The sequence below is a fragment of the Pongo abelii genome, chromosome 7 (genome assembly GCF_028885655.2).
Source record: "Pongo abelii isolate AG06213 chromosome 7, NHGRI_mPonAbe1-v2.0_pri, whole genome shotgun sequence".
Classification (NCBI taxonomy): domain Eukaryota; kingdom Metazoa; phylum Chordata; class Mammalia; order Primates; family Hominidae; genus Pongo; species Pongo abelii.
The window spans coordinates 146,741,643-146,769,310 of NC_071992.2; the positions used below are offsets into that span (position 1 = coordinate 146,741,643).

At 44.4% G+C, this 27,668-nt stretch overlaps 1 protein-coding gene across 15 annotated transcripts in view; it reads right to left on the reverse strand.

Moving 5' to 3' along the window:
• The window catches only part of ASAP1 (ArfGAP with SH3 domain, ankyrin repeat and PH domain 1), a 389,931-nt gene that overhangs the window by 308,492 nt on the left and 53,771 nt on the right, over nucleotides 1-27,668 (reverse strand). The window lies entirely within an intron of this gene.

The window sequence follows — 27,668 nt, forward strand, 5'->3', positions numbered from 1 at the left end:
ATGATATTCTTGCAAGGTGCAGTGACACACACCTGTCATCCCAACTACTTTGGAGGCTGAGGTGGGAGGACTGCTTGAGCCCAGGAGTTTGAGAGCAGTCTGGACAACATGGCGAGACTGCATCTCATTTTTTTTAATAAAAAATAAAATAAATTCTGATATTCTTGCAAAAGCAAAATATTCACCGTGACCTGCTACGTACCAGACACTTTGCTAAGTATAGAATTTAGAATACATTTATCCTTCTTTAAGCCTCATGACAACTTTATAAAGTAAGTATATTTATCCCAAATTTACCAGAGAAACCTAAGGCTGCTGGGGTATAGAATATGACTTTCTCAGCTTCCATCTAGAGTCAGGTACTGCATTGGTGGTTATATATGTAATGTCTGAATTCATTCATATAACAGTCCTGAGATGCAAGCATTACAATAATGGAAACTGAGACCAATAAAATCTCACTGCAAGTTAATGTCCCTGAGCCTGGCAGACTTTAAATCCAATGCTTTTTCTGCTGCCTGCAAAATTGGTCTCTTTACTGTATTCTGTATAGGGCTACTTTGTTAGATACAGTATTTTTCCCAGCCCAGGCAACCAAAGAAAGTATCCTTATTTCACCTGACAACTTATGAACTCATTTTCTACCATCTTAATGAAGTGGTGGAGGAAAGGAAAGCGCTGAAGGAGCAGGATGGAGGGAGGGCTGTACTTGATTCCATCTTTTACACTTAGGCTCATGTTGCCGTAGTCTACATAAACTACTGCTTTTTTCATGTTCTTTGTATGAGTGCTTCCCAAGTGCACTCATGCAATTTCAGGTAATAAAAAAATAAATAAATAAAAAAGCCAATTCTAGTCCCAAATGTACTTAATTCAATTTAAATACTCCAAGCAAAACCACTAGAGTTTTCTCAGTAAAGAGGAGAACATGGTTTGTTTGGAGACAAAAAACTACTCTGTTCTACCTCCCTGTTCCTCCAATGGAAGTAGGAAGAAAAGAGGCAGAATGGTGGGAACCTAGAAGACATGCAGCGTAAATATCAACTGAATGAACTCAGGGATGTATTTCTGTTTAGTCCTATGAAAGAATAATTGTGCTTAGTATTATGTGCCCTGTATTATCCTGAGTCATTGCAGGCGCAACCTCACTTAATACTTGCAGCAACAATATAAAGCAGGTACTGTATTATTCCCCATGTTATGCATGGGAAACCTGAAGCTTAGAGGTTACCTGTCAAGTAGTGGAGCAAGACTCAAGCAATCTGATTTCATAGCCCATGTGATCAGCCACCTTGCTCTGTTGGCTTATCAAAGACAATGGATGAGTCCACAGCCCCAGGATGCTTTTTCTGTTGGAGTATATGTGCCTGTGTTTTCCTTCTGGGGAACTCATTACAAGCCCAATTCAAATGCAAGCTTGACTGGTCTAGAGAGCAGCTCCTTGCCCCATTCCTCCAGGAGGGATTAATCTTCATGTGGGTATCTGCAGTCAGCTTCTCTCACTCTGCCTTAAGCAACTGGAGGATATTGGCACCATTCAGAGGGAGAAACTGAGAACTTCCTCAGCAACAAATAGCTCTGTTAGCAGAAGGGCTTTGACTCTGACTCATCTCTCGCTTGAGCTCAGGAGTTCGAGGCTGCCGTGAGCTATGATTGCACCACTGCACCTCAGCACTCCAGCCTGGACAACAGAGCAATCCAGTCTCAAAAAATAAATAAATAAAATAAAACACAAAAAACAAACGTCAAACAAACAAACACCTCATATCTTCCAAGTGAGTATCCTACACCACAAAGTCCCAGACTATCAATCCCTGACAGCATTCAGGGACTAAATCCTACCCATGTCTGTGTCACCTACATCCCCCAGCAACTAAAGCAAGGACAGAAGATTCCTGGAGCCCCGGGCTTGGCCTTTTACAAGCACCATCTCCTGAAATCTTCCTAGTAACCTAGTGAGGTAGTGTGTTTTCTGCAAGAGAACTCAGAGATAAGCACAATTTGCTCAAGGTTAACAATTAATAAGTGGAAAAATGCTCTTCCATCAGTCTGAATTCAGTCAGTCTGAATCCAAACCCTGTAGGCTTTTTCTTCTCTAGGAAAGCACTGCCTAGTTGGGGTCCCTTGTGGGCCCCCATAAATGTGTTTTGAATTGAACCTGCTCCCTTTTATGAGCTACATCATTTCTAATACAAGTAAAACAACCTCCAATGAAGAAAAAAATCATGGTGTTTTATGGGAGTCCTAAAAACTTGCGATCTATAGGAACAAGGGATTTAAAATCTTGCTTATTTCTGATAAAGTCACATTAACCTGAAAAATGATAAAAACTTACAATACATCCAGGTTTCTTTTTTTCTTTGATGAATTTGTTTTAAGTTGAGTTGATCACCTTTAATGATGCCCAACTTCTGTGCTATGTCAAGAATGAGAACGTTCCTCTTTTATGGCCCTTTTCAATGGTACCATTTTCCAGGGTACCATTTTCCAAATATTTACATTTCTCCAACTAGACTGTGAGCTACCTAAGACCAGGGAGGGTTTCTATTTGCTATTATGGCCCCAAAGTCCCAAGTGTTTAAGAGATACTTACTGAATAGAAGGAAGACTGAATGAATGAATGAGCAAACATTTATAGGGGGAAGGGTATGAGAGGAATTGAGAGAGGAGAAATGGAGAGATCCAGAAGAGAGTAAGATCCATAGAAGTGATCCTGGTTTTTAGAGTCGCTGTCATTATTTTATATCATTAGAAGCCCTAAGAGCCAGAGAGAATTTTAAGGATAACGTGCTTTCCAAACTTTTCGTTTTTCGGATAAGGAAACTGATTCCCAAGCAGTTAGGTGACTTGCCCAGTGTTCCCTGACAGATTTGTGGGAACTGAGCCAAATGCCAAGTATCCTGGTTCCGAAGGGTTTCCCACTTCACCTTTCCCAGTTATATTTCAAGGATAGGATTAAAGACCTTCAGAAACTCCCGTCTACAACAGATTATGTTGTCTTTGCATCACAGCATCAAGGAATGCCTATGCACAATTGCCTACTATTTAAAAATTGTAACAGTATAAAGTTTGGCACACCATCACTTAACTGACCCTCCTAATTTGGGGCAAGAGGACTGTGCCCCACAGTACTCACCTAGTTGTACTGTTTTTCTAAGCCACCCACCCTTTACCCAGAGAAGCTTCCCAGCACATGCAGAGTGTAGGTCAAATTTCTCCTTTTCTCAAGTCCAGTTGACTATTGTGATTGACACAGTTCCTCCTCCCTTGGTCATTTTCAGAGATGAGATCATTGCCTCCTGAGTCTCTGAGGACATTCTCTCCTGGGTACAGAGGTATTAGGAGGGAACCAGCCAGTTCAGGTCTAATCCATAAACAGTTATTAAGCAGCTTTATAACCTTTCTGGTGGCTAAGAGTGTGCGATCTGGATTCAGATTACCTGGGGTTCAATCTCAGCGTTGCCATTTAATAGGATTTGTTACCTTAGGCAAGTTATTTAATTTAAATTACTTTATTGTTAAAAGGAAGATGATGATAAGCCCTCTCTCTCAAGTTGGGGTAAGATTGAAATGAGATAATCTGTGCAAATGCTTAGCACAGTGCCTGGTATATAGTAAGTGATCAATAAACGTTAGCTACTAATATCACTATTTGCATTCTAAACAGGTACTATGCTAGATTCCCTTTTTTTTTTTTTTTTTGAGACAGAGTCTTTCTCTGTCACCCCAGGCTGGAGTGCAGTGGCACAATCCTGGCTTACTGCAACCTCCACCGCCCAGGTTCAAGCGATTCTCCTACCTCAGCCTCCTGAGAAGCTGGGACTACAGGTGTGCACCACCACACCCAGCTAATTTTTGTATTTTTAGTAGAGACGGGGTTTCACCATGCTGGCCAGGATGGTCTCGATCTCTTGACCTCATGACCCGCCTGCCTCGGCCTCCCAAAGTGCTGGGATTACAGGCGTGAGCCACCACACCCGGCCGTTAGATACTTTAAGAGCCAAAAATAAATTTTAAAACATAAGAGACAACCTCTGTCATCAAGGAGCTCATATGTAGGCAGAGATACTGGTTTTCAGCACAAGTGATGGAATATTCAAATAATTCAAACAGAAAATAAAGGTGTATTTTAAAAGTGACTGATGAATGTAAAGTCCAAGTAAAAGTAATTTGATGTAATGCTCTCTCTCTGATTTGCCCACAGCCCAGCTAGATCTATTTTTATGAGCACTTTTCAAAGCCACTGAGGCTCTGAAATACTACTCCAAAAGAAACATTTGATAAATGGTAGCTATTTGTGACTTTTGCACCAAGATGTTTGTGACATAGAATGCCAGGGAGGTCGGCTCCTTTTCCTCAGCCAGCCAAATAATTTCACCTCCCTTGGCCTCATTTTCCTTGTGGTTAAAATCAGCACCTTGGGGCACAGGCTCTCAGAGGTCCCTTGGCAATGGCATCCTATAGCTCAATAAATGCTTTTTTGACATCAGGGTGACTACCAACTCCAAACACAAAGAGGTCCCCAGCTCTGCTTCAAAAAGCTAAGAACTGTCTGGAGGTCTTCCGTCTGGGTTGGGGCCCCCGTTAAGGATACCCTATATTACATGAATCTGTCACAGTATTCTCTTGTTGCTTTTCAAAAATATGATTTCACCTGCAATGTATTTGAACCCACATAACAATGAGCTGTATCATAACAGGATTTTTCCATAACGATGTCAAATGTAGGGCATTGCTCCACTTGAAAAAGGAAAACTGCCCACCTACTGCAGAGTTTTCTTCTTAACATATGCTATTTAGTTAACATCCTTTTTCAAATGTGAGCATTCAAAATCACACTAGGGGCTCTAATTGAGGAAAAAAAAAAAAAACAACAAGTCTCTACAATTGCTAGCAAACCTTCTGAGACAGCATCCAGCTTCTGTTCCCTAATATTTTCTGGTTTTTTGTTTTTAAAAAATTAGGTTTTTTGCTCTGGCCTTAGAGGTGGAGAGGCATTATACAAACAAATTTATAAAATTGCTACATTTACATAGACAGCAGAGAACTTATTTTCAATATCATATTATTTTCATGAATATTATTTTCAATATCATGGGGGGTTTTGTGTGAATAAACTACTTTTCTCCCTATGTTTGGGTTTAAGAATTAACTTTCACTTACTCCCAACTAATTTTAACATCTTGAAATTATCAGCAGTTCAGACAGACTTTTAGCATACTGACTACGTTGTCTGTCTGCCCTACATCCCCTTCTTGTAGGAACTACTCCTCCCTGACTCCAGGTAATTTTCTAGACTGTCAGTCATGTGTCTACTTTCCCAACTAAAGGGCTGGACCCAGGCTGTCCAATCAGAGTATTCCAGAATCCTGATAACAGCATTGATGGGTACTAGAACAGGCATTTAACTCAAGCATGGCCAACCAGAATCCTTCATGGAGGACTGATATAGATGCTAGGATACAGAGGAATATGCCTTTTCTCTCTAAGACTTAGTAGGCCTTCAGCTACTGGTGACCATCTTTGCCACACATGAGAGAGCTGGCCTAAGAATGATCATAATCAAAAGATGGCAAGAGATGCGGGAAGGTCGTGGTGACCTCATTTGAACCACTGGATCCACAAAAATCTATCCCATGCCTAATGTTAGTCCAACCCTTGGACTTCCTAGTAATGTGAGCAACTGTACTTTTTTAGTGTAAGCTAGTCTGAGTTGGGTTTCTACCACTAAAACTAAAAAAGCCCTGGCTAATCTTTTCCTGGGTTCCAGTACCATCTTCACGGTTACTAGATGTGTTATCTTAGGCAAGCTGTTCACTGCCTTAGAGCCTCAGCTGCCTCATCTGTAAAATGGGGATAATGATATTTACCTCAAAGGATTGTTATACAGAAACAATTAGATAATACACATAACAGAATTGGAGAAAAGAGTTTCAAATCGTATACAGGTTGAGTATTCCTTATCTGAAATGCTTGGGACCAGAAGTGTTTCAGATTTTTTTTTTTTTTTTGATTTCTGGAATGTTTGAATATACATAATGAGACATCTTGGGGATGGAGCCCAAGACTAAACACAAAATTCACTTATGTTACATATAAACCTTATACACATAGCCTGAAGGTAATCTTATACTATATTTTTAATGATTTTGAGCAGGAAACAAAGTTTGTATACAATGAAATATCAGAAAGCAAAAGTGTCGGCATCTCATGTTGGCATTCAAAAAGTTTTGGATTTGGGAAAACTTCACATTTGGGATTTTCAGATTGGGAATGCTCAACTTGTATTTGATAAAGGCCTAGTATTCAAAATATATAAACTTTTGCAACCCAACAAAGAAGAGATAAATAACTAATTTAAAAGTGGACAATGGGGTTAAATAGACATTTCTCCAAAGATATACAAGTGGATAATAAGCACATGAAAAGATGCTGAACATCACTAAACATTAGGAAAATGCAAATCAAAACACAATGAAATGCCACTTTGCACCCACTAGGATGGCTGTAATAAAAAAGATGGAAAGTAACAAGTATTGTCAAGGATGTGAAGAAACTGGAACCCACCACATTGCTGGAAGGAATGTAAAATGGTGGAGTAGCTGTGAAAGACAATTTGGCAACTCCTCAAAAGGTTAAACCTAGTGTTATCATCTGACCCAGCAACTGCATACTATTGTGGACTGAATGCATGTGTCCCACCCAAATTCACATGTTGAAATCCTAACCCAATGTGATGGTATTACAACGTGACACTTTTGAGAGGTAATTAAGTCATGAGGGTGGAGCCCTCATGAATGGGAACAGTGCCTTATAAAAGAGACCCCAGGCCGGGCACAGTGGCTCACGCCTGTAATCCCAGCACTTTGGGAGGCTGAGGTGGGGAGATCACCTGAGACCAGGAGTTCAAGACCAGCCTGGCCATCATGGCAAAACCCCGTCTCTACTAAAAATACAAAAACTTAGCCAAGCGTGGTGGCGCACACATATAATCCTAGCTACTCAGGAGGCTGAGGCAGGAGAATTGCTTGAACTCAGGAGGCAGCGGTTGCAGTCAGCTGAGATCGCACTGTTGCACTCCAGCCTGGGGGGTGACAGAGCAAGACCCCGTCTCAAAAACAAACAAACAAACAAAAAACAGAGAGCAGCTCTCTAGCTATTTTTCAGCCATATAAGGACACAATGAGAGGTCAGCAGCCTGCAAGGGAAGAGGGCCTCACCAGAACCCAACCATGCTGGTACCCTGATCTCAGACTTCCAGCTTTCGGAACTGAGAGAAATACATTTGCTGTTTGTAAGCCATCCAGTCTAGGGTAATTTGTTATAGCAGCCTGAACTAAGACACTCCTAAGTATATACACAAGAGAAATGAAAACATATGTCCACATAAAACCTTGTACACCAATGTTCACAGCAGCATCATTTGTAACATTCAAAAAAATGGAAACAGCTCAAACGTTCATGAACAAACAAATGGATAAACAAAATGTGGTATACCCATACAATGGAATATTATTCGGCCATAAAAAGGAATAAAGTACTGGCACATGCTACAACATGGATGAAACTTGGAAACATTATGCTAAGTCAAAAGCCAGATACAAAAGACCACATACTGTGTGACACCTTTTATATTAAAGGTCCAGACTAGGCAAATCTATAGAGACAGAAAGCAGATTAGTGGTTACCAGGGCTGTGGGGGAAGTGGTAATGTGCAATGACTACCAGTGGGTACAGGGTTTCTTGTGAGGAGTGACAAAAATGTTCTGGAATTAGACAATGGTGATAGTTCTATCATTTTGTGAATACACTAAAACCCACTGAATTGTATATCTTAAAAGTGCAAATTTTATATGAATTATCTCAATTTTAAAATAACCACTATGGTGGTGAAGATAGAAGGCACACCTTACCTGTTAATAACAACTAGAATGACTATGATTTAGTATCTACTATATACAAGGCAATTTATTTATATGATTTTGTTTAACCCTCACTGCAACCCTACAAAGTAGCTATTACTCTCCTCATGCTTAATAGATAGAAAATTGAGACTCAGAGAGGTTAAGTGCCAGACCTAGGGTGCTGAAATGAGTAAGTGGTAGAGTTAAGATTCAAACAGAAGTCTATCTAATTTCAAAGTTCAAGCCCTTTGCACTACACCGCACTCTCTGTACAAATTGTACTCTGCTGATGTGGCAGGACTACCGGTTATGTACCTGCTATGTAGTCCCCCTTTCTTCACTAACAGAGCCCCAGTTTGATTCGGGACAGCAATGTGTTTAGCTAAAAGACTCATCTTCCAGCCTCCCTTACAGCTAAGGTGGCTGTATGGCTAAATCTAGCCAGTGAGATATAAGCAGAAATGCTATGTAGGACTTTTGGTAAAGTGCCTTAAAAAGGGCTAACACAGCTGGAAGAGGACTCCTGTTATCCTTCCCTTCTTATTCCATCCTGCTGCCTACTGTAATGTGGTTGTGATGGCTGACACTCCAGCAACCATTTGGGATCCTAAAGCAATACGATAAAGACAGTAGAACCAGAGAAACAGAAAAAGCTTGGGCTCCTGATAACCATGGAGGCACTGACTAGCTTTGAACTACCTCCAGACTTCTCTGGTCAGAGAGGGAAAACAAACAAACAAACCTAATTGCTAATGTTATTTGGGTTTTTGTTTGTGCAGAGTTGAAATCTAATCCTAATTTATACAATGGGCCCATGAAAATGCTGAACCAACTAAGAATATATGAAAACGGCTTATCTCAGAAGTGGTCAAATGAGAGGTATTCTACCAGAGTCATCTTCCCAACTAGTCCTCTGTGTTTGGGATTGTATATTTAAGAGGCTTAGGGATCCTACTGAATTCTTTTGAAGACATGCAACAGGCCTATTTTGTGGTGTTATAGAATCACTGAAAAGACTGGTCTCAATTCACCAAGTATAGGCATTACATTTTATAAGCACTTAAATTTCATCTCAGAAATTGTTTCAGAGATACAGTCACAGAGGAGCCAACAGGCTCCCACAGAACGGATTTCTGAAGAAGCAAATTTATTTACACAACCCTTGCACAATTGGCTAAGGGAGAGGAGACAAGGCAGATTCCACACAGGAAGGAAGATGATAAAGCTCAAAGACTTCTTTGCTTTAAAATCAATGTTCTGCCCAATCTCTCCAGAGCAATCATTTAAAATTCCACAATAATGTTCCCTGCCAAAGAGACAAACGGCAATGGGCTTGCCACAGCTGGTTTGTTGTTAGTTTATTTGTTTACATAAAATAGATGTGATACCTACCAGTGTATTATCTATACCCCAACAGCAGGTTGATACAGTACTGTTGGGTAAAGAGTGGCTTTTCTTTGGTTTTCCTTCTTTCTCATCAGGGTTCTTTAGAATTCAAGCCACAATGACGTAAGTGAGGATGAAACATTTGCAGGAAGAAAAGATTTTTCCACAGTTTTTTTCCGTAGCTTGATATATCTAATTTTGTATGCACTATGGATGGCTAGAGCTGGTAACCCAAATATTCTTTATGAGGGCAAAAATTCTGGTTTTATTTTCTGTTATAGGCTGTTGCCTGAGAGAGAATTCAGATTGAAATGTATTACAGTCCTTTCTCCAGACCTTGGCTGGAATTTCTTCCCCACTCTTTCCTTTTCTGAGAGAGCACACTCATGCACATGGACACAAGGACACACACACACACAGACACACAGTCATAGACACACATGCATACACAAATGCACAGATATACACACACACAGACATACACACATACCCACAGACACACACACAGACACATACACATACAGACACAGACAGAAAGACATACACACACACAGACACACATACACACATACAGACCCACACACAGACACAGACATAAACACACACAGACCCCCCCACACACACAGAAATACACACACAGACACAAACACACACACACACACACAGTCTCATCTTTTCTGGAAAACAAGAGCCAGAAAAAAAAAAAACCATGTAAATCTCTAGACAGACACATTCATTATGAATGGCTTTTTTTTGCATACAAAACCTATGGATTTTAATCACAGGTGCACCCTCTCAGCTTTCACTTGCTCCCATTTTCTCTTACCATACTCAAAATTCTAACAAGTTTGGTGAGCTAGTTTTTAGACCTTCAACAAACTGAACACAGCAGTTATGCTGGGAATAGTGAAAAGGGGCTACAAGGAAGGGAGGAAAATGTACCACCACAAACTAGAAATTTACTAATATGCCATTCCACAAAAAATAAATTCCAAATACATGGGCCTGCTAATTAGTGAAAAACACTCTACTCAACTGATCCCAACCTCAAATAAGTGATATTCAAAATAATAAACCTAGCCAGGAGCAGTGGCTCACGCCTGTAATCCCAGCACTTTGGGAGGCCAAGGAGGGTGGATCACCTGAGTTTGGGAGTTCGAGATCAGCCTGGCCAACATGATGAAACCCTGTCCCTACAAAAAATACAAAAACAGCCAGGCATGGTGGCATGCACCTGTAATCCAGCTACTTGGGAGGCTGAGGCAGGAGAATCGCTTGAACCCAGGAGACAGAGGTTGCAATGAGCCGAGATCGCACCACTGCACTCTAGCCTGGGTGACAGAGTGAGACTCCATCTCCAAAAAAAAAAAAAAAAAAAGATAAACCTGTGTAATAAAAAAAGGTTTTAGGCATGATGCTATATTCAAGATACCATGCTGGATGCAGATCTTTATAAGAGTTTCCAATCAAATCAGCAAAGATAATATAAAATTAAAAAATATTTGGTGCTCAAAGGCCTTGGAGAAAGTGTAACTCCCTTAAAAAAAAAAAAGCAGCCATGTCCAAGCTAAGCACAGAACTTAGAAGTCAAAAGACCTGGAATCAAATCCTCCCCCTACTATTTACAGATTGCATGACATTGGGCAAAAGAATCAACTTAGACATACTTTCCTCATCTCTAAAACAAGGCTAATGACAGCAACTTCAGAGGCTGTTATAAACATTAAATAAGATATGTAAGAGTACAACATATGTAGCCCATAAATGTTCTTTCAATCCAAAGAACTGAGATTTTACTATGTATGTGAATCTTCATTGTTTTCCATGAAGCTAATATTAAAAGTATTATTTGCTCTGATGATGTTAATTAAAATAAAAGGATAGGGCTGGGATCAGTGGCTCACACCTGTAATTCCAGCACCTTAGGAGTCCAAGGCAGGAGGATTGCTTGAGCCCTAAAGTTCAAGACTAGGCTGGGCATGGTGGCACACACCTGTAATCCCAGCACTTTGGGAGGCTGAGGCAGGTGGATCACAAGGTCAAGAGTTTGAGACCAGCCTGGCCAAGATGGTGAAACCCCGTCTCTACTAAAAACACAAAAATTAGCTGGGTGCAGTGGTGGGCACCTGTAATCCCAGCTACTCAGGAGGCTGAGGCAAGAGAATTGCTCGAACCCCAGGTCTCAGGAGGCAGAGGTTGCAGTGAGCCGCGATGGCGCCTCTGCACTCCAGCCTGGGCGACAGAGAGAGACTCCATCTCAAAAAAAAAAAAAAGTTCAAGACCAGCTCAGACAACATAGTGAGCCCATCTCCACAAAAAAAAAAAAAAAAAAAAAAAAAAATTAGCTGGGCATGGTGACTCATGCCTGTAGTCCCATCTACTCAGGAGGCTGAAGTGGGGCGATCGCTTGAGCCAAGAGTTGGAGGTTACAGTGAGCTATGATCATGCCACTGTACTCCAGCCTGGGCAACAGAATAAGACCCTGTCTCTAAAAAAGTATATATAAATAGGTACAAAATAAAAAATAAAAGGATAAAGTGAGCCAGCAATTTCACTCCTAGGTATATACCCAATAGAAGCATACCTCTGTTCACCAAAAGACACATATAATAATGTTAGTCAAGTATTGTATGTATAATTTATACACACACACACACACCCTACACACATAAACACACCCACATACATCCTAAGGAAAAACTCTGAACTCTCAAAGTAACAACTCTATGAGATCCTATGGTAGACACAACCGTACTTCCACCCCAGCCTTTATATTCCAGATTATATATGGTCTTGAATTTTATGCATATATTCCCATTGGTTTGTATAGTTCTTAACATAAGCTGTCCTATTCCCTGAAGAATAAAGTGGAATATAAATATAAACATACATTCACAAACACACACACACACACACACCCACACACAAGATCTGACCCAAGCCCTCTTTCAGTCTCTAATTTGAATAAGGGACCAACTCTTCTAGCCAGAGAATGGCCCTGCATTCAGGAACTCTATGGTACCCCTGTCCCTTGAGCTTTCATACCTTTGCCAAGGTTGATTCCAACACATGTATATTCACAACACAGGCAGACTAATGTCAACTGACCATAAGTAGGGAGAAGCTAAAAGAGATGAATATAGGAAGGAAATTATTACATTTAGCACTGATAACATAGTGGACAAGGGACTTGGTGCTTTCAGATATGTATCTCATTTCATCCTCAACACAACCCTGTTAAAACAGAATAATTTTATGGCGCTTAAGAAGCCTGCCTGTCACCACATAGCTACTAAGACTTTGAAACGAGTTCTGACTCCGAGTTAGCTTCTCTTTCAACCACACCATAGTTGAAGGCTGCCAAACAAAAGAGACATGATTTGCCATGGATCTGGAATGGATTGATCTGGGCAGGAGTTTTATATTCTAGTGTTTAAAAACCAGATCCTCCTATTATCAACTGCATAAATATTTACCTGTTTCTAAAACTGCAAAGTTTTGGAATCAGATTCCCAGGTAATGCAGTCTCCTCTTCAGAATGCAAAAAGGCATTTAGTTAGGATCAAGCTTTGGTCTAGGTGGCTATATTATTTCGTATAATTGCTTTTTAACAAGCTTACATACTTGTCGACTTTAATAAAATGCAAGTTTTGCCCAGCTCAGCGAACTGGCGTCATCATCACTTGCTTCCCAATGGGGAAGCAGCACAGATGTTAAAGTTGCGCTGAGCGAGTGTATCTGAATCCTGACCTGTACCATGGTCGCAGCTTCCACAGGAGGTGCCCAACCTCCTGGTCCTGGAAAAGGTCAGGAGCCCAGTGCATCCAGCTTCTTTTCACACAAAGAGGATAACAGAGCTGCAATGATTTATCCCTTAAGGATAGTGGTGTCGCTGTTCACAGAGCCCCCAAACACAAGATATCCAAGACTACCTCCAAGGTAACATGTGAAAGAGGATTCCACAAAAAGAATCATTTGCGGGCCCCCTTCAGGGATCTGCCTCTTAGCAAAGTCAGCTTTGGGATCTTAGCCTAACTGAACTCATCAGTGGCTGCCTCACCTCGCCTACTTGCACATTTATGGCTCCGGTTTCCTAACTGCTCCATATTGCCACTCTCAGCCTGTGGCTACTTAGACAGCTGCCTTCCCTGGTGGGCACTTGGGGATCAGCAGGCACAAAGAACCTAGGCCAATGTCAGGGATGGTTTATGGTTATTGTCTTGTGCTTAGTCGCAGGGCTCTAAACCCTTGGATCCTCCAGGCTTTAGGAGGATAATGCGCCCTCCCTGGTTAATATTCTATTGGCCACTGCAGGAATGGGCCATGGAGAGTGAGACCCTGGAGAACTGCTGGGAAGAGAGGCCCAAGGGGTCTGGCTATGGTTAGGGGTGGGGGAGCAGCAGAGGAAAAAAAGAAGTAACACAATCAAAATGAGCTGGGCATAGTGGCTCATGCCTGTAATCCCAGCAATTGGAGAGGCTGAGGCTGAAGGACTGCTTGAGCCCAGGAGTTAGAGGTTACAGTGAGCTATGACTGTGCCACTTCTCTCCAGTATGAGTTGGACTCTCGAGGTGGGGGGAAAAAAAAAAGTCTCCTCCCTCTGGTTTCACTGGAAAGTGCTTTGAAGTGTGTTAACAGAAAGTTTAGGCAAGTGAAGTCCTACCAGCAAGAAACGGAGGGCAAAGAAGGGAGTTCCCATGACTGCCCATCTGCCTTCACTCAACCTCTACTCCTTTTTTAAATCTCCTTTAATTCTTACGCTATCCTGTGAGTGGCATAAGATGTTCCCCACTTTATACACAAGGAAATTGAGGCACAGAGAGGTTAAATACTAAAAAGCATGATTTCAAAGACAGGACTGTTTTCTACATCAGCTGTCTACAGCCATACCTTTGCTGATGTGCCTGAGAAATGAATAATAAACAGGAAAACATACATTTCCATGTGATCTGATGTCCTGAGGAGTAGGGGGGAAGGCGGGGAGTTAATTTACCTCTACCCCTGCCTCTTCAGAGACATAAATATACATTGGCACACCACACACAAATTAACAACAACAACAAAAAGACATAATCAATTTGGAATTAGAGCTTCCAGGAAATGTGGACTCCCAGATGCACATACTATAGTAATTCAGGTTGTTTCTCTCCCTCTCTCTGGTTGGGGAGCTATTCTGATACTTTCCATTTGGAAGCATAGATAGGGCCTCCTAACCACAAGGCGTGGAGATGTGGTCACAAGGCTGGGCTGGGTGCTCCACCCTGAATGCCAGAGCATCCTGCTGGGTCCACACAGCCAGGGCCTAGTGGAATCCGCATCCAGGCTGCTTTTCTTTCCTTTATCTCAGGAATTCAGGCAAAGGCTATAGGACAAGGCCCAGTCATCTCAGTAATTGTGGCTGTATGCAGCTGGTGCAAGAACAGCATGGCATTTATACTTGCTTCCTTAAAAAAAAAAAAAAAAAAAAAAAAAAAAAAAAAAGGCCTGGTGCAGTGGCTCACGCCTGTAATCCCAACACTTTGGGAGGCCGAGGTGGGTGGATCATGAGGTCAGGAGTAACAGACCAGCCTGGCCAACATGGAGAAACCCCGTCTCTACTAAAAATACAAAAATTAGCTGGGCATGATGGCACGTGCCTGTGGTCCCAGCTACTCAGGAGGCTGAGGCAGGAGAATCGCTTGAACCCGGGAGTCAGAGGTTGCAGTGAGCCAAGATCGCGACACAGCACTCCAGCCTGGCAACAGAGCAAGACTCTGTCTCAAAATAAATAAATAAATAAATAAATAAATAAATAAATAAATAAATAAAATTAGCTGGGTGTGGTGGCAGGCGCTTGTAATCCCACATACTTGGGAGGCTGAGGCAGAAGAATCGTCTGAACCCGGGAGGCAGAGGTTGCGGTGAGATGAGATCGCGCCATTGCACTCCAGCCTCGGCAACAAGAGCAAAACTCCATCTCAAAAAAAAAAAAAAAAGAGTCTTGCTCTCCAGTTTCACATCCAAGTTGAAATGGGGCAAGAGATGTGAAAAGTTTTCTGAGAACCACAGAAAAGAATCAGATCGTCTCAGAGTTAGATGGATTTTGCCATCATCTTCCCGGTGACAAACCTCACAAATAGCATGGACAGACAAACACACATACATCACTTAGAATTCCTGAGCCCAGGAATGGAAAACCAAACATCATATGTTCTCACTCATAAGTGGGAGCTAAGCTATGAGGATGCACAGGCATAGGAAGGATACAGTGAACTTCAGGGACTCAGGGGGAAAGGGTAGGAAGGGGGTGAGGAATAAAAGACTACAAATTGGGTTCAGTGTATACTGCTCACACAAGGTGATGGGTGCACCAAAAGCTCACAAATCACCACTAAATACCTTATTCATGTAACCAAATACCACCTGTTCCCCAAAAATACAATAACAAAAAAAGAATTCCTGAGACCATGTGTGATCGACAAGCAGACGTTGCAGAAGGGGTGTTTTGTACTAAAGATCAGTCCCTTGTTGTTTATTCATTTGACACGCACTGACCAAGCGCCTCCTGCCTGCTGGCCTCTGTGCTGAGTACTGAGGTGTAAACAGGAGCAATACAGGGCCCCAGCTCTCAAGGAGCCTATGGTCAATCAGAGTATGCAGGTGGCCTGCCAGGCCCACTCTGTACCCTCCCTCTCCTGCTGACCTGCTCCAGACACATCTCAGGGCTCCTCCACCCTCTGGCTTCTACCTGGATTCAGGCAAAGGCACGAGGTAAAATGCAGCCGGCAGAAGAACATCAGAGGAGGGGAGTGCTCCCCTGCTCTCCAGGCTCCAGCCCTCCCGGCTCTGTCTCAGGGTGCTCTCCACACAGCCTCTCTGGCTCCTGCTTCCCAGAGGCCTCCTCCCTCTCACCCCTTCAGGCCTTTGAGGATCTGAGTGCCCGACTATCCTCTGTGGTCCCCTGCCCACTGCCCACACTTCTCTCTTATTAAACTCTCTTTGGATTACCCTATTTCCAGTGTGCTGTCTGTTTCCTCCTGGGACCCTGACTGACACAGGGAGACAGCCATGTAAACAGACAGTTATATAATGCAGAACAGTAAAAGATAATGTTGTTTCCCAGTGAGGTACAAGAGCTCTGGAATCTGATTGCTTGGGTTGTACATCCTTGCTCTACTACTGACTATCTCTGTTAACCTCTTAATCCTCAGTTTACACTTTTGAAATACGCGGTTAATAGTAGTGCCTACTTAATAGGGTGGCCATGAGGATTAAATGAGAGTGCCTCAATGCTGACAAATATTAGCAGGGATTCCCATATAGTTAATGGTGCAATTCCTTTAATAGAGCAAGTGACTGATATGTACCTGTTGAATGATGGAAGCACTAAAAGAAATAGATACTGGGACACAGAAGAAGGGACAAGGCAATGGTAAAGAGGAAATCAGGAAGGACTTCGCAGAGAAGGTGACACTGAGCTGCCTCCTGAAGGAGGTTAACTAGCAGGATGGCTGGCAAAGGATGGTCCAGGCACGAGTACAGCAGGTGCAAGTGCACAGAGGCTTGACAAGCACATAGATGGGAGTGGTGCAAATAGCTCAGTGCAATGAAAACAAAGAACACATGCAGGGAGGGATTGGAGCTGAGGTTAGAGGGGTAGGCAGGGGTGGCCGAGGAAGACCTTGGATGTCATGTCAAGGAATTTGGTTGTTGCTTTAAAAGTGAGGGAGAGTTTCTAAGACGGCAATGGACACGAACAGTTTTGATGCTGAGAAGGTTCAGTCTGGCTGCAATGTTGGGCCTGCCCTGGGCACCGCATGAGCACACAGTAGGTGTCCTGCAGATGTCTGTCAAATGCATATTAGCAGTTCTAGACAGCAAGATCTGTCACCTCCCTACTTCCTTCCAATAAACGTGCACACATAGAACATGCCATGATCTGGGCAACTCACAGTCACAGGCCTTTCCACATGTTTTCTCATCTGATCTCATTAATATTATGAGATCATTGTGGTATCATAAAAAATAGATTTGGTCTTTGTCCTTGACTTCTGGCACAGAACTCTTGCAATCTCCTGAGTGATAAGAGTGTTTTTTGTATGCTAATGAGATGGCCAAAAAGATGTCTGGGGGAAGAAGAAGGACTGAAGATAGAGCTCAATCACCAATGGTCAATGATCTAATCAATCATGCCTATGTAATGAAACCTCCATAAAACCCCCTAAACCACAGAGATCAAGGAGCTTCTAGTGGGTGAGCCCAGCCATGTTCCGGGAAGGTGGCATGTCCTGAGAGGGCATGAGACTGTACCACCGCCCCCTCCCCAATACATGGCCCTAGCATCGCTTCTATTGGGCTGTCCCTGAGTTGTATCCTTTGTAATAAACCAGTAATAGTAAGTATTTTCCTGAGTTCTGACGAGATCAAGCGTGTTCAGGGTGGTATGGCTGTAGATGTATTTTCCTGAGTTCTGTGAGTTCTAGCCAATCATCAAATTTGAGAAAGAAATTGTGGAAACCTCTCAATTTATAGCTGGTTGGTCAGACACACGCAGCCTCTGGGAATTGTGACTGGCATCTGAAGTGGGAGCTGTTCTATGGGACTGAGCCCACAGAACTGTGGGGGTTGCCCTAATTCCAGATAGTTAGGGTCAGAATTAAATTCAGTTGTTGAACATGTAGTTTGGGTAGGAAAATTGGAGAATTGCTTGGTATAGAGAAAACCCCAAACATTTGGAGTCAGAAGTGGTGTCAGAAAGAAGACATTGCACCTGGAAACACTCTACTTCACCAGAGATGCTGGATGCTGCCCGCCCCATTCCTGCTGAGACACTCCCCGGGCCCTACTGCCATACTGACACAAGAGGCCAGCGCTCATCAGGGTGGCTCTGCCCTCACTGACTCAGTGGCTGATTCAACTGTCCCTCTGAGTGTGGCAGCTAGAGGCACTAGGGACCAGCCAGACACCACGCCCTAAGCCTGGCACACTCATGTCACTGCTCCTTGTCCTCAGGCTCAAGGTCTAGAGGCTGCAGGAGACTGGCCAGGATCTCCCTGCCACCTCACCCTACTCCCCACCCCTGACAGTGGGCAGCCAGCCTGCGTCAGTCATGTGCTGGAGAGACAGGCCCTCTCCTCCTACTGAGCACCTACCTGTTGGGCACCCCAGGTCTCAGGCTGGGTTCCCCCAGAAGCCCAGCCTGGGAGGAGGATCTGAGTACAAGGAGTTTATTTGGGAAGTGATCCAAACTAGATGAATGGGGAAATAAAATAGCGGCAGAAGGAAACCAACAATGGGTGTATTGCAGAGCAGGATACCACTGAAGGTGACCTTCGGGAGATGCTAGAGAGCACACCTCAGAGCCGTGCACCTGAGAAGCAGGATGATGGAGTGTGTATTCTCCAACTCTGCTCCTTCCTTGGCTGAGGGCTGCTCCTGGGGAGTGAACTCCCAGCAGTTCTGACCTGCCCTGCATGCAGCCTGAGCATGCCAAAGAAACCCTCAGGAGCAGCAGCCAAGGGTGTGCAGGGTGCAGGGAACCAGGGTGCACCAAGGTGACCCAGGGGGAGCACCAATGTGGTGCCTGAGGACTCCATCAACCGGCTGGGGTCACTGTCCTCAAGGAGGAGCACGGACAAGTCAAGAGGTGACTACAACCCACGAAGGTAAAAGCAATGGCTGAAGGTGCTTGAAGGGCAGTGCTGGCCAACAGAAATATAACCCAATGCAACCCATGCGTGGAGTTTCAAATCGTCAGCAGCCACAGGAAAAAAGTTAAAAGGAACACATGAAATTAATTTAATTTTTTTAGAGACAGGATCACACTGTGTCATGCAGGCTGACATGCAATGGTGAGCTTATTGCAGCCTCAACCTCCCGGGCTCAAGTGATCCTTCACCTCTGCCTCCTGAGTAGCTCGGAGTACAGGTGCGCACCACCACACCTGGCTACTTTATTTATTTATTTATTTATTTATTTATTTATTTATTTATTGAGACAGGGTCTCTCTCTCTTGTCCAGGCTGGAGTGCAGTGGCATGATCCTGGCTCACTGAAACCTTGCCTCCTGGGTTCAAGTGACTCTCCCACTTCAGCCTCCCAGGTAGCTGGGACTACAAGTATGCAATACCACACCTGGCTAATTTTTGTATTTTTTTGGTAGAGATGGGATTTTGCCATGTTGTCCAGGCTGGTCTTGAACTCCGGACCTCAAGTGATCCACCTGCCTCAGCCTCCCAAAGTGCTGGGATTACAGGGATGAGCCACTGTGCCCAGCCCCAGCTACTTTTTAAATATCTTTTGTAGAGAGGAGGTCTCACTATGTTGCGCAGGTTGGTCTTAAACTCCTGGTCTCAAGCAGTCCTCCACCTTGGCCTCCCAAAGGGCTAGGATTACAGGTATGAGCCACCTTGCCTGGCCCAATTTTAATAACATATGTCATTTAACCCAATATATTCAAAATACTATCAGTTTGACATGCATTGAAAGAAAAATTATTAATGAGACAGAGTTTTTCATACAAAGTCTTTGAAAACATATATTTTAGACTTACAGGACATCTCCATTCAGACTAGCCATATTTTAAGTTCTTAGTAGCCACTTGAAGTGGCTCCTGTATTAGATGACACAGTTTGAGCACCAAAGAGAATGGAGAATTGTGCACCTAAGGGACAGGATGATGCCTGGCTTGGAGAATGCTTCCTCCAAGCTAGAAAAGAATCACTACGGTGGCTTCTCAAGGCACTGAGAATAAAATCTACTCCCATGACTTGGTCTAAAGGCCTTATATGACCAGGCCACTGTCCACCTCCCTGACCTCACTTTCCAAACCTTTGTCCTCTCTTCTCACTACAGCCCTGCTTTTTGTCATTTCTGGAACACACCCCCCTGAGGGCCTTTGCATGTGCTGTTCCCCTCAGCTGGAATGCCCTGCATCCAGGCCTCTGCATGCTTGTTCCTTGTCACTCTCCAGGTCTTACTCCACAGAGTCCCTCCTTCCTGACTACTCTCCTCCCACCCTAATCCCCATCTCTTCTTCTCCCTTTACCTGTGTTTATTTTCTTAAGGTACACACCATCAGAAATTACCTTGTTCAGGCCGGGCGCAGTGGCTCAAGCCTGTAATCCCAGCACTTTGGGAGGCCGAGGCGGGCGGATCACGAGGTCAGGAGATCGAGACCAACCTGGCTAACACAGTGAAACCCCATCTCTACTAAAAATGTAAAAAATTAGCTGGGCGCGGTGGCAGGCGCCTGTAGTCCCAGCTAGTCGGGAGGCTGAGGCAGGAGAATGGCGTGAACCTGGGAGGCAGAGCTTGGAGTGAGCCGAGATTGCGCCACTGCACTCCAGCCTGGGTGACAGAGCGAGACTCTGTCTCAAAAAAAAAAAGAAATTAAAGAACTTACCTTGTTCATTAATATTATTTATTGATTTTATTGTCTCTCCCACTGTCCCCGAATCTCCAGCTTCTAGACCAATGCTCAGAAAAATACAAGGTGCTTAATAAAGATGTGTTGAATAAGTAACAAGTAACTGCTCTGATAAAGGAGAGGCAGAGCAGAGAGGAAAGACCAAACTAACTCTTGACACAGGCACTGTCATGCATTCTCATTTGTATCCCCAGCACACAGTGCTACCACCCAATAGATGCTTGTTCGAAAATGGAAAAGCAATCCCAGCACTTTGGGAAACTAAGGTGGGTGGATCACTTGAGGCCAGGAGTTTGAGACCAGCCTGGCCAACATGGTGAAACCTTGTTTCTATTAAAAATACAAAAATTAGCTGGGCGTGGCGGCACACCTGTAATCCCAGCTACTCAGGAGGCTGAGGCAGGAGAATTGCTTGAACATGGGAGGTGGAAGTTGCAGTGAGCCGAGATTGCACCACTGCACTTCAACCTGGGCGACGGAGCAAGACTGCCTCAAAAAAAAAAAAAAAAAAAAGAAAGAAAAGAAAAACAATTAATGATAGGGAAATGGGGCTGGAGGGGAGGGGTAAAGCTTTCACTTTAGCCAGAGAAAGCTTCACTGAAGAGCTGGGTCCCAGGGATGCATGGGAGTGTGCAGGGTGGATAAGGAAGTCCCAGCAGAGAAAACAGCATGTGCAAAGGCACAGAGGCACAGAAGAGCATGTTATATGCTGCTGATACACACTCACGATCTTCCCTCTCTCCTAGTTCCCCCTCTCTCAGAACAAGGGCTTGCAAGGCTCTATTCAATCTTCTGCCTGGAAATGACATCTTACCTTCAATCTGGTCCCCATTTCCTTTTTGCCAAACCTCCCTGCAAGGCAGGCAGACTGCTCACTTCTCAGACTTCTCCCTCAAAGGGCTCCCCAGGCTCCAGCCCCTGGGAGGAGTGCTTCCTGCCTGGTAGCATACGCCTGCAGCCAGTGAGCGTGGGTGCATGTCCACATCCCACACTTTTTGTCGAAAAGAAATTCTTTAGAGTGGACTACAAGCCAGGAGTCTGTAAGCACAGAACCAGTAGAGACCATCAAGGGGAGAAAGCCTGCCTGAAAATGAGGCCATCTGAGAGGACAGCAGAGCCCAGAGGATCTACTATGAACCAGGCACAGTGTAGAGGACCTACTATACACCATGCACCAGGTACAGAGTGCTAAGTTCTCTCATGAACTGCCTTGTTAAATCTTCACTGCAGTGATGCGTGGGATCTAATATTATTCCCAGATGAGGAAACGAGGGTCACAGGGGTTCGTGGCTTGTCCAAGGCCACACAGCAGGGAGATGTTAGATGGGGGATAATAATGTTTATTATGTTTATGTTTGTTTATCTTAATGTTTATGTATGTAGTATCACAACAGAAGACAGAGGCCTGACCACACCAGTGGCATCCCTGGATCCAGGAGAGCCCTGAAGCCAGCACTAGCCTTGGATTTTTCTTTCTTTTCTACCACTTGACACTAAAAGATACCTAACTGATACAGAAGAGCACCAGCCCATTTCTCCCACAGAGGTGAAAGGACTTGCCCATGTCTCCCTCCCCAGCAGTCTGGGTGCCGTAAGAAGGACCCAGGTCTCCTGGCTCCTTTCCAGAGCTGGCCACCTGCCCTTCCTATGGTTCATGGTGAAGACTGCCCTTTGTGACGCAGGTCACACTCACCTGAACTCTTATTCTAACGCTTGCATAGGGGAAGCCAGAGTCCTGTAGGATTAAATGTGCTACTGAGGTGGCAAGTCAACATCCCACCCTTGCATGGTTCCAGGTCCTCTTTATAACCAAAGGAGATTATGGCAACCCAAGGACAACAAGACCTTCTGAGATGAGATGGAATGACCTCAAGTTACCAGCAGGGAAGGGCCTCGCTGATTAAAATAAAGCACAAACCACTTTCCCCTCCACCATAAGAGAGACCTGCTAAAGGGGTTATTACACCTTTTCAGATGCAACATCAATGCTGTCATTGCTATGTAATTTACAGCCTGGTCTGCACACAAGCATCCATTCTGTGTTAGTATGTGCCACCCTCCCCCTCTTCTTACTCAGAGAACCCCACTGTTGGGCAGGGGGGAGAAAGTGGGACATTGGGAGTCAGAAGACGTGGGCTTCAGGGAGGATAGTGTCTTTTTTTCAGACGGAGTCTCACTTTGTCACCCAGGCTGGAGTGCAATGGCGCTATCTTGGCTCACTGCAACCCCCGCCTCCCCGGTTCAAGTGATTCTTGTACCTCGGCCTCCCGAGTAGCTGGGATTACATGGGCGCCCGCCACCACGCCTGGCTAATGTTTTGTATTTTTAGTAGAGACTGGGTTTCACCATGTTGCCCAGGCTGATCTTGAACTCCTGACCTCAAGTGATCCACTGATAGTGTCTTTTATTATCTGGGGAATGTTGGGCAAGTCACCCTATCACACTTCACATCCCTCAATGACTTCCCATTGTCCTGTAATTTGTTCATTCAACAAACGTTTACTGACTGTCCACTACATCCTCAAAGCTATGCATTGTGGTGAGCAAGGTCGAGATGACCCCCGCCCTCCTGGAGGTTATAATCTAGTGAGAGAGGCAGAGACTGAACATAAATAAAAGCGAGACAGTGTCCCACGTACATACACACACCATGGCTCTATGGAGGCCGGGGCTTGAGGTCCAAATATTGTCTTTGATCGAACAGGATGAGCTTGAACAAGGAGCTACAAGAGGGGGATGGGAAACATCACCTCCTTCTGCTACACAGACATGGCCTGGAGCAATCCCAGAGGCAGAAGGCACGTTGCTGGCTGGTGGTCGCTTGAGGTTCATTTAAAAGAGCCAAGGCAGGCCGGGTGTGGTGGCTCACGTCTGTAATCCCAGCACTTTTGGGAGGCTGAGGTGGGCGGATCACTTGAGGTCAGGAGTTCCAGACCAGCCTGGCCAACATGGTGAAACCCCGTCTCTACTAAAATAAATAAATAAATAAAATAGAGCCAAAGCAAAACAGAGACTTGAGTGTGTCTAATTCCCTCAGCCCCAGAGTTGGTGAATTAAGAGCCAACCGTGGGGCACCTTAGAGTTAGGGTGGTTCTTGTGAGGCCCAAAGCCTCCTCTCCATGGGGAGATGCTGGGTGCTAGGGATTCCCTTCCCAATTTTGTGGCTCAGCGCCCAAGGTGGGGGTGTGCCCAAGGGAGTCTCCGCTTTTCCGACCTGTTACATGGGGATGGATGTTTTCTCAGTTACCAGGTGGGTAGGAGTCTCAACTGGTCTCTGACTCTCTCAGAGGGAACTGATTGGTGAATGGATGTTTATTTGGTGTGTCCACGGGTGGAGGGAGAGTCAGGAGCTTCTCCTCTGCCACGTTGCTGACATCACTCTCCAAACAGAGGCTCTTCAACACCCCTCTAAGGAAGCTGATTCGAACTTAAGCTACTAACTCTCTCTCCATCCAGTTACTTGGTTAGAGGGGTGGGCATTTGAGGTTTTAGTTCCCGAGCACCCAGTACTCCTTCTGCTGAATGCATTTCAAATTCCCACTGGGGAGGCCTCCCACATCCTTTGGTTCCTGTGGGTCTCACTTTCAACCTCTCCCTGAAGTCTGGGAATGGTCAGGTGACATGGGCCTGTCCAATCTGAATAGTCCATGGCCTTGTCCACAGTGACTGGTACAGGGCTGACCACGTGACCCAAGATAGACCAACGGGAATCAATCCAGAGATTTCGCAAAATCTTCTGGAAAGAAAAGCTCTCTATCTGGTGGGGTCTTTAAACCGGTGGTTGTAGGACCAATGCTTCTGGAAACCATACTTGGAGAACCTGAGAATACAGCCAGTGGAGGAGAAAGCACTAGAGAGGAAGGGGGTGAGAGATTCAGTGGTGATGCAGAGAAAAGGGAGAGACCAAACCTAGGAATCCAGTCATTTCTGGGGCCAGGTGTTACCCCTGGACTCCTCTCTTACCTAAGCCAGTATATTCCCTTCTTGCTTAAGGCAATCTGAATTGGGTTTCTATCACCCAAAACTAAAACTGTGCTGACCACGGAGGTAACGCGTTCTATCGCCGAGTCCATAGCTCAGAGCTCTGCCTGCCCCGGCTCCCACACCCTGTCCTGATGAAAACAGAGCTGGGCACAGCAAATTCAGACTGTGGCCTCGGCCCACAGGGCTATAGACACAGCGCTGAGCGCTGCGCTCTCCACCCTGTAGATACACAGTCGCCACGCGTCGCTTTACTGGTGAAAACTCCATTTCCAGTCTCCTCTTACCAAACTCACATTGTTTGGGAACTTCTGACAACTGTACCTCACCCTGCAGAAACAGCTAGAAGCGGACTCACCTCTGCTGTGGTCTGTGGCTCGGGAGTCTAACAGTCAATTATCTCGCTGCTGATGAAAAGGCAGGAGCGATGAAGACTTAGGGAGCTCACTGCAGCCAGTCGTGCTAATGACCTGTCTGCAGTAACTCTGTAAACCTCCACTTTTAGGTTCATGGCTCAGCCAAAAACTGTCACTCCACACTTCAGCTTGGCAAGCATGTTTGCACCGTGGAAGTGATGTCCTTGTTGCCGTGGTTATCAACGCTCAAGAAAACCTTTGTAGTTGTTTATAAGCACCAAACCCCAAATATTTGCAGAGAACCCCTTTCAGGAGCTTGTGGCACTATGGTGACTCACAAAAAGTTATCCCACATTTTGTTCTTTATTTTCTTAAAAACAGAGAAAATTGTTCTCTCCTCAAATCTGTAAAATGCATTAGCTCACAGTTTCCATTTTAAACCGAAATCAAACCTACTTTCATATGAATTGGGTATCCAAGGCTGCTGTTTTTCCTAAGAGAATCTCAGTAAATCCTAACACTCTGGATGACCCAGGAAGAAGAAATGTGAAAATGGAGACCAAGGCCCATTAAAAAGCCCAGGTCCGGCGAATGCGGTGGCTCACGCCTCTAATCCTGACACTTGAGGGGGCCGAGGTGGGCAGATCACTTAAGGTCAGGAGTTTGAGACCAGGCTGGGTAACATGGCAAAACCTCGTCCCTACTCAAAATACAAAAATTAGCTGAGCATGTGGCACGCACCTGTAATCCCACTTACTTGGGAGGCTGAGGCAGGAGAATCACTTGAACCCGGGAGGTAGAGGTTGCAGTGAGCCAAGATTACACCACTGTACTCCAGCCTGGGTGACAGAGTGAGACTCCATCAAGAAAGAAAAAAAAAAAAAAAAAAAAAAAAAAAAGCACAGGTCCCAACCAATTTTTTAACTACTTGTATACATATATCAAAATTGTCTAGTGTACCACTGCACTCCAGCCTGGATGACAGAGCAAGACTCCATCTCAGAAAAAAAAAAAAAAAAAAAAGCCCAAGTACCAACCAATTTTTTAACCACTTGTATACATATATGAAAATTGTCTAGTCCATGAAAGGATTCTACAAATAACAGGCCTAGAATTGGTATTTTATGCTCACGGTTGATTTAGCAGCAGCCATTGATTTTATTTCAACAACAATATATATTTATTGAACATCTGTGTACCAGACTCTGTGCCTGGCACTGGAGTAACTTTAGCAGATGAGCAGCCATCACTGACCTTGTCCATTGGGAGCTTATAGTCTGGTGGCGGTGGCAGACATACACAAGAGAACAAACAATTCCAGATTGTTACAACTGCTAGGAAGAAAACATACAGGGAGCAACCAAAGAGAATAAAGGCTAGAGTGGCTAGGAAGATCTGTCTGAGGACATAGCATTTAAGTGGAGACTTCAGGATGTGACGACCATGGAGTGGGGGACAGGAGGTATAGGGACAAGGCCCTGGAGGCAGAAGAAGAGCATGAAGCAGGGTCCTGAGACAGGATAGCACTTGCTGAGTGTGAGGAACAGAAAGGAGGCCAATGTGCTGAAGTCTCTTGGGGAAATGGGGTAGAGGCAGGGGAGGGTGCAGAGGTAGGCAGGGGCTAGATCATGCTAGTCTTTGTAGGCCATGGTAAGAAATCTGAATTTCATTCTAAGTAAAATGGGCAGGGGTCTTGGAGATCAGCGGTGGCTGTAAGCAGGGGTGCAGCATGAGCTGCAGGAGGAGTGAGGAGAATAATCCATGTTGGACATATTAAGTTTGAGAGGCCTGCTAGGCTTCCAAATGGGGATATTAATTAGGCATTTCAGATCATCAAGTCTGGAACTCAGAGGACAGATTCAGCTGGAGATACAATTTGCAAGCATATAATATAATTTGCATGTCTGTATAATTTGCACGCAGACATCTTCAAAAATATTTAGAGGTAAGTTGGAGCAAGGGGTGCCCAACTGAGAGACTGAGGGTAGAGTCACAAGAAGAAATCCAGCCGGCTTGGTGTCATAGAAGCCAAAAGAAAACCGTATTTTTAGAGGAAGGGAGTGATCAACTGGGTCAGATGCTTCGCAGAAGCTGAGTTGACTTACAGATTAATTCCAAAGCTTTAGAGATTTAGAGCTAGGGCTTGGGGGAGGGGATGAAAGGATCATCTTAACAGGCTTTCCTTAGAGCCTGGGGATAATATAATAGCACACGGAGTAAAAGTGAAAACTGCAGGCTCCAGGGCCAGATTCCCTGCAGTCGAGTTCCACTTCTGCCACTGACCAGCAATGTGGCCTTAAATAACTTTCCAAACCTCTGTGAGCTTTAGTTTGTCTTTACAATGGAAATAACAATACTATCTACTCAGAGGATTGTTGTAAGGATTGAATGAGTTAATAAACAGCAAGTGCTTAGAAGAAAGGACCTGGCTCACGTTAAATGCTCTGTGAGCATTAGCTATTAGTATTATTGTTGTTGCTGTTGTTGTTGTTACAATAATGAATACTTAGTGCCAAGTGCTGGGTTTTACATGTATTGTCTCAGGTAGAAGCTACTGTTATACCCATTTTGCAGATGAGGAAACTTGCCTAGCACCACCTAGTAAGCTCTAGGGTGGAGACTGCTTTCCTGCCAG